This window comes from Lolium perenne, chromosome 4 (assembly GCF_019359855.2).
Source record: "Lolium perenne isolate Kyuss_39 chromosome 4, Kyuss_2.0, whole genome shotgun sequence".
NCBI lineage: Eukaryota > Viridiplantae > Streptophyta > Magnoliopsida > Poales > Poaceae > Lolium > Lolium perenne.
Window position 1 is genome coordinate 358528452 of NC_067247.2, and position 8894 is coordinate 358537345.

Consider the following 8894-nt stretch of genomic DNA (forward strand, 5'->3'; position numbering starts at 1 on the left):
TTGAGAATAACAATGTCATACAATTAGATATTATTTATATCTATCATCTTCTTAATATTTTACTTACCTTACCCGTTAGATAGATAGGAATTGTTGGTTGTGGTATTGTAAGCATTAAATCATGGTAACTATCACGAGAATGTAAATTCCACCTCGATTAGTTTTGAAAGAGAACCGTTACAGAATTTGAAAATTATGGAAGTTACAGAAACTATGCCAGCCTTATAATAATCTAACAACCACACTAGTGACCTTGAGATACCATGATATAAGAGACTTTAAATTACATAGTAACTAGTGCCAAAGGGACCATAAATAATTATTGAAAATTGGGGTAAGTACCAGGTGAAGAGTAGCATGATCCATGAGTATTGTGTTGAATAGAATAGACATGCATTATAATATGTACTCCCTCTGTTTTTATATATAAGGCTTGCCACTAAGTATTTCAAGACAATACTTTAATTAATAATTTGAGAAATAAAATACGAGTTATATGTCACAAAAAGTAGTGGTCAAAGTTCTACCTCCAACTGTGTGGTGTCATTATATATAAAAATGGAGGGAATCTAGTTAGATTATAGTGCATCAACACATGTGACTTAGTACTGATGCATCTAAAATGCATACATGAACTTTGTCCTTTATTAGAATGAATTTCCACATATTTGCAACATATATGATGATAATACCATATTTTATATTGATTTATGGGGATTTGCCAATAATTTTATTTATTTGGATTATAACTCTGCAGAACAGGAATTCCCCGTTTTGTGTATTTTTAACTTTCAAAGACCTATACGGAGTTAAATTGAGCTACGATTTATGGAGGGTCATTTTTTTATCGGGGGAAGCAACCTGGGCCTTGGAAGCACACCAGGTGAGGCTTGAGGCCCAAAAGAGGCCAGGTGGCGCGCCGATGCAAGGAGGGCGTGCCACCCATGTTCTTTTGGCTGTTGATCGTTCAAATCGCTTGATTCTTTCGCGAACCGACGTATTTTAACCTAAAAACCACTATATATATGACCCCCGAGGGTTCTCTGGAGGAGAGCGCCACAGAAACACCGAAGCATGAAAACAGAGGTTGCAACAACGAAGATTGGAGGGGGAAACTCCGTTGGAGCCGCTGCCGGAGGGATCTCCACCTTCTCCAATGTCTTCATCATCATCACCATGATCAAGAGGGAGTAGTCCACCTTTGGACTACGGTTTTGTGGCAGTAGCTTGATCTCTTTCTCTCATGTTCTTTATAGATCTTAGTACCATATGAGCCGCCAACATGATTATGGTTATATTTGTAATACCTATGTGGTGGATCTTTATTCTATGATCTTTATTCTATGAGATTTTGTTATAGTTTGTGTAAGATGTATTGATAGATGCATATTATGTACCCCACTCTGAAGGATTGATTCTGATCCAACTTGTATGCAAGAACGTGTGTGGGGTGATGTGTGTGTGTTAGATGGAATAACATGGTTTTAGTGATTGAGTAGTGACAGCAAATTCATGATCTATTATTGCTTTGCCTTTTATTTTGCTATCTCACTAGGGATAAAGTGAATGCATGTGATATGTTTGTCATGTGACAAAAGTGATGATCTTGTTTGATCAAGGTAGCATATTTGATACTCAAACATCATGTCAAAGTACTTATGACTATACTCTGTTAGTTCTTAATACAAGAATGCTTGAAGTTTTTTCCTATCTTGTGGAGTATAAGAGAGATCTGTTGCATCATCTCTATGTTTGGATGTGATGCCCATATGAATGCTTATCTTATACATGTTAAAGTTATTTTCCTCATATCTCATTGATGAATTGCTATTGTCCACTACAATTTAAAAGAGAAAATAGTCAAGTGAACCCACGAACCCAGTCCAATTTTAATCATAAGAAACACCTTTCCGTTACGTTTATCTTAATTTTTATTTGAAACATTATTTAATACAAAAATACAAAAATATTTACCTTTCTTATTTTCACACAAAACCTCAAAACAAACAAACCTTTACTGCTTGACAACCACATGGTGGAGTTGGGGACACAAGGATTTATTTTATTTTGCAGGATTGCTAGAAGAAGAGACGAAGAGATAACTCTTTACTCCATTCCCCGAGAGTTTGATATAACCCTCGAGTCATCCTTGTGGGGAAAATACTCTGCTGACACAACACTCTACACTTGGAGTCACAATGTCATCAATATTTGTGATGTCTTACTCCAAGTGCTACTTTATGGGCTTTGATGTATGTGTGTACCTATAAGTACATTTTTTTGAACATGTTGGATTCTACTAGAGTTATTGATTGACTAAAGCCATAAAGTTTGAATTTGATTACGTGATGTACTGTTGAGTTCTCTCTTAATGTCACTAGTCTAGGGGATAAATGGATTTGTGTGACGGAGATAAGATTCACCAAAAAACCGAGGCAAGACAAAATCTCATGAAGAGAGTGAGATTAAGGAAAAGGAAGACGCGGATGCAGTAAAATGAAAGTAATCACCTTGTCCAATCGTCGCACGGTCGGGATTCATACAATTCCTGAAAATGGTTGAAGAGAATATGAGATAATCAGGAATGTTAATATAAGTTCATGAGACAACTCATGGATAGAAATCAGGGAAGAGCTAGAGATGAGGAACCCAAAGGAGTAAGTCTTGCAGATTTTTTGCAATCAAGACTATTTCAATTCTCAACCGCATCCGAGCTAAAGAATACATAAGACTAATTGAAAAAATATGCATGAAAAATTGAAGACGGTGGGATGTAATGATAAAGAGAAGATTTATTACGTAGCATATTTGCTGACACGATCAGTGGGGTCATCGTGGGAAGTGTGGTTTTTCTTTTCACCAGGTCTTATCTTGACTTGGGAGGGATTCAAGAGGAAGTTTCAGAAAGCTCATGTATCCAAAATTACCATGGAACTTAAAATAAGTTAGTTTGAGACCTTCCATCAGAATACTACTTTTGTGATGAGGTATGTTAAGGATTGGTTATCTAACCATGAACTTGTGATTAACAGTGAAGGGAAATCCATTAGAACTCAGATGAAGGACGCATTGTTTATAGAGGAGATCGAAATCCATAAGTTAGTTGAGATATTTGACTTAATGCATTGAAGGAGGCAAAGATGGATAAGATACCCACTGTTAAGGGTATTCAAGAAGTTTTGTGTGTAGCTTTGTAGTTTGAAGATGTAGTATTAGGCTTTATGTGAAACTTCTAGGGCCTCTTCAACACACATGATTTCAAAACTGTTGGGATGGACAAAACACAATGTTACAATCTCATGCTTGATTCCAATTCTACAAGATTTCATTTGTATTAAACTTTGTTGGACTAATGTCGGGGATAAGGTAAATGATTCTTAGCAAGCGGATTGATTAGATATTAAAATTTAGTTCTAGGTCAATCTATAACTAACTTAATTGTCGGTGATATATGTGCAATTGAGAAAAAAAAAAGATGTGCAATTATAATTTTGATGTGCATGAATCTCAGCGTAAATCTAATAGTTTTGGAGTTTACCTAGATCTAACTTAATTTTAACCTAGAACTAGCAAAAGGATTTAAAAATTATGTAATACTACCTCTGTCAAAAGTAGGTGTCTCAGCATTACCTAGATACGGATATATCTCTAACTAAAAATGCATCTACATACATTCGTATCTAGGCAAAAGTGAGACACCTATTTTTAGACAGGGTAGTAGAAATGATTTTCTTAGAAAATCCTATAGAATTTGATCTACGAATAAAACAACCTACCTGGAGAATTTCTACATATTCCAATCCTTCAAAAAATAAAAAAATCAAAGGTATATATTTTATCAAAACATTGATCCGCGAAATTTTTATGTTTTTTTAAAATGCTCGCATTTACTATCGCCTTTTGTCATGCTAGTAGAAACGTTTCGCCCTCCTCGCGCCGCCCCCTCTTGGCGACCTAGGAGGTGAAACCCTAGCCCCGCGGTGCCGCTGCTCCCCTCCCACCTCCCCCCTCCTCGTCGCCCCCAAAGACACCGCCGAGCTAAGCACGCATCGCTGGGGAAGGGGGCGGTGGGGATCTGAGCTCTCGCCCCCACGCGGTGTGTAGGTGGAGAATATCCGCGCTAGGATCGTCTTGATCGAGGCGGAGGCGTTGTGGACTCCTCTTGCTCTGATGGCTAGCGGCCTGAGGTAAGGGAGGCTTCTGCGGGGTTCTTCTTCGGTGGCCCTGGGCTGGTGGGCGGTGTCGACTCTCCGGCAGGGTGGCGCACGCGTGGATGTTGGCCGATGTGCTTGGCTGCGTGGGCAGAGGCTCGGTGGCAGGTGCTGGCCTGGCGTGTTGATCTCTCTAGCGTCGCGCACCCAGATCTGAAGTACATCCTTGTTTTGTCATATCCGTGGTCGCGCCTGCTCGCCAGAGTTCAGCTAGAGTCATGGTGGGCTGTGGGACTGGGGCCTCCGGGAGAAATCCCTGGCCAGTGGCCACGACGGTGGTGACGCATGCGGACATCACTCCTTCGCTGGAGGCGCCGTCAAGATTTTTTCCCCCTTCCTCCTACAATCCCTTCTACCCGGGTGAAAACCCAATTCCCCTCGGAATGGGCGGCGTCTACGCCTCCGGCGTGGTGTCCTTCTTGAAGGTGTCATTTTGGGTAAAGGGGGCAGTGTTGTGATGGTCCATCTCCGTTGGAGGCAGCGGCGGGTTTCCTCTGCAGCATTCTTCTTCGGTTCTCCGGCGCGGGTGCCTTTTCTTTGTGTTGTTGATCCTTCGTGGCACCTTCAGCTTGCGTTAGGCCGGGTGAGTTCTCATGTCCGGCGGTGGAGTTGGTCTCGTGGTGTTCATGGCTGTTTTTGGTGGCCAGTCCTGACCTTTGCTCTTTGGTCTCAGTGTCCGTGTTCTCCGTTCGAGATCCAGGGTGAGCGACTCCGGCTGACAATACGGTGTCTTTCGATCTAGGGCAGGGGAGCAGGGGCTTCCTTCGGCTTCGGAGATGGACCATGGCATTTGGCCCTTTGATTGTACGCGCATGATGATTTCTTCTCGATGACAAGCCCCCCCTCCCGAGTGTCAACTGTCGCCGCTTCAAGTGTAGGGCTTTTCCTTGGTGGCTAAGGACTCCGACAATCAAGCTTTGTTCTGTGTTTTCGGTGTGTGCGACGATCAAATCATATTACAGTAAAATAATCAAAAATATATATGTAAAACAGAAGTTACAAAAAATTCAATGAAAATATAAAAATTACTTTAGTACCAAGACAAATTATCAGCTGAAATTAAACGCGCTAGCCAAAATACTAGCTAAAATTCAGTGTATAGTCGCTCCACCCTACCTATAACAGCTAGATATTTCCTTTTAGTATTCATTATAGACAATCAGGTCAACCATTACTAAAATAGCTAGGAGTGCCTTCATTTTTTCTTTGAAATTTTCACCGGGGAAGAAAGTCCCCACCTGAATTTCATTTATAAAAAAAGGCATGTTTAGGGTTCAGAATTACAAGCTAAGAAGTGATCTCGCCAGATCATGAAGTGCTATTTGTGCACGGTGCCAGAGTGAGAGGTCTGTAGTTACATGAGAAATAGAGGAGGAGGGTGTTACAGTTACATCTCTGAAGATTAGCGCATTTTTGGCATCCCATATGGCCCAGAGCATGGTGAGAAATATTGACGGCCACACTGAGTAAGGCAGCGTGGTTGCAGCCGGCAGACACCAGGTGTTAGGGTATTGGACGAGGAGGTGATCGAGGTGAGCTGACTGCCAGATCGCAAGAGTAGCGGGGCACGCGAAGAACAGATGGTGTCGATCCTCTGGCGTGTTTGGGAACCTTGGATAGGAGGGAGATTGGACGATCATCTTGCAGTGGAGGTTGGCTCTCGTGTTGAGGCGGTCGAGGTGGAAAAGCCAACCGAAGATCTTGATCTTGCCAGGGAGGCGTGAGTCCTAGATGTGCTTGGTTAAGGCATCATGTTGACTGTCCTGCAGTATGTCATAGGTAGCACTGGTTGAGAACTTGGCTCCATTAAGCATTGTTCTTCGATCCTTTCCATCAGCTAAGTAGATGTCCTGCAACATAGACATGAGCGAGGCCAGCTCTGCAGCCATCACTGTGGATAGTCTGTTCCTAAGGCCATGAGACAGTCCTACTTCCAAGATTTCACATATCAAGGCATTAGGTGAAATATGGTGGGAGTATATTGCAGGGTGGGTTTTGGCTAGGGGCTCAGGTAGAAGCCATCTATCTTGCCAGAATAAGGTGTTTTTCCCACTGATGACCGAGCACCGCGTAATGGCTGACATAGTTTCTATGTTTTTGTAGATTGTTTTTCCTAGGGAAGAGTTGTTAGCCCCTTGTGAGAGAGGGTAGAGAGATAGTTCAGAAATCCATCTCCTCCAGGGTGTGTTTTCTTGTTGCAGAGTTTTGAAATTAAACTTCAGTAAGAGGCAAATATTTTGCACATGCAAGTTTTTAATGCCTAGACCAACACATTTTTTGGGCATGCAAGCCCGGGACCACGCAACTAGGCACTGAGCACCTGGACATGAATCTTCCCCTGCCCAGAAAAAGGCCCTTTGTTTCTTGTCAATTTTTTCTACTAGCATTAGAGGGATGAGTAGGGACGCCATGAAGTGAGTTGGTATATTGTCAAGAACTGCAGAAAGCAGTGTTAGCATGCCTCCTTTTGAAAGTAGTGAAGCACACCATCCAGCTGGTATTTATCAATTCTGTCAATTAGGGGTTGGAAAGCATATTGTGGTAGTTTTGTTGGGGATATTGGCAACCCTAGGTAGATTTGGGGAAAGGAGCTGATAGCAGTTCCAAGGGCATTAACTATGAGTTGTGTTTGATTTGAGTTGACATTCATAGTAATTAGTGTTGTTTCGGAGAAATTTATTTGCAGTCCCGTGGCATTTGCAAAGTCTTGAAGGATTCTCTTAAGCTTTTGGGCAGCTAGGGGAGAAGCCATGGCTAGGATTAAAGTGTCATCTGCATATTGTATGGTGGCAGGTGGGATGTCATCTCTGATTGGGTGCATGATGTCATTTTGTGAGAAAGCTTGTGCTATAAGTTGCTGGAGGATGTCTGAGAAGATGATGAACAGGTAAGGGGAAATTGGGTCTCCTTGCCCGAGTCCATTTTTGCATTGGATCCAGGGGAAGGCACACCATTTAGAAGTATTGCAGTTTTCAAAATGTTGAGAATTGTTTGGATCCAACTACAAAATAGAGGTAGGAGTCCCCTAGGTGTGAGCAACTGAAGGAGAGCAGTCCATGAGACAGAATCAAAAGCTTTTTGGAAGTCCAGTTTGATTAACATTGTCGGTACTTTCCTTTTATGGCAGTAGTTCAGAAGGTCTGCTGCATGGTTAAAGTTTCCTGCTATTGATCTACCTCTAACAAGGCCTGTTTGGTCTGGGTGAATGAGTGAAGGGATGTGTGATTGCAGTCGATTAGTGAGTACTTTGGACATAGCTTTGATGGGGCAGTTTTGTAAGGAAATCGGTCTGAAGGCGTCTGCAGTGGTAGCAGTTTCATTTTTGGGCGGCAGCAGCAGGTATGCTCTGTTTACTGCTGATACATCAGCTGATTGGTTATGAAATTGGGTGAAGAGATTGAAAATCCCTTGTTTGACTAGCTGCCAGTATTTTTTATAAAGGCATGGGACAAAACCATATGGACCAGGGGTGGCAAAGGAGTTCATCTGGAAAAAAGCATCAGTGATTTCATTTTCAGAAAAAGGTTGGATCAGGGATGATAAGCCAGGGGTTTGTTGCTGATACAGATTGACCAGATTGAAATTCCAAATTGGGAGGAAATTTTGTCCTAGGAGCTGCTTGTAGTAGGCAGTAATTATATCCATTTTGTGTTCATGAGAGGTGAAATCCGTGTCATTTAAGTGCAGCGTATGAATTTTATTTTTTATGTACCTATGAGAGGCTAAGGCATGGAAGAATTTCGTATTTTCATCACCTTCAATGGCATATTTGAATTTGCAGCGTTGGCGCCAGAAGGCAACTCTTTCTCCGATTAGCCGCTGAAGTATTTTGATCAACAGTCGACGTAGATTTATTTCAAGGGAGGATAAGTTCCTAATCTCCTCAAGGTTGTCCAGGAAGGCGATAACACACTTTGTATTGGTTTCCCTGAATTTCTGGTTAGGGAGAGATCGTCTCCAACGTTTCAGAGATTGCCTGGTTCTTTTAAGCGCGAAAGAAAGTGTCGTGGCAGCATTTGAATTTCGGTGGGCCGAGTTCCAGGCTTGTGTGATTTTTGGGCCGCACGCTGGATTTTGGGCCCAAGCTGATTCAAATCGAAAAAAGGCAGGACGCGGTATGTGTGTTGATATGGAGATGATTAGTGGCACATGGTCCGAAATAAATCGTGTGAGTCCGAAATAAATCAAGCGGGTGGTGAAGCTAGTCCAGGCATGCTCCTGAAACGCAACATGCATGGCCGCCGGCTTCATGCATTAGCACTTGATTAATCACCAGCTGATTATAACTAGAAGTCTAGAACATGCTTGTACGGTTCGACTGCAGGTACGCTGTGGCGGGAAAATATCTAGTGACACCATCTCTTACATGATACCATGATACCACTTCACAAAATTTAAATTCTAAGTGTCAAAAAATTTAGAAACAAATTTGTGGCTGTTGACAAGATGTGTGTTTACATTCTCTAGATTGTTCGCAACTAAATTTAAAATAAACCATGAGAAACAAAAAAAGACAAATGCTATGTGAATAGTGGCATTTTGTGTTTTTGTCTTTATGTGACACTATTCATGCTTGATTTCTCATTTTTATTTTTCTTAGGGTATTTTGAATTTGGTTATGAAAGTTACGGGGCACGTAGAGACGCATCTTGTGAACACCCAAAATTTTAGTTTTAAATTTAT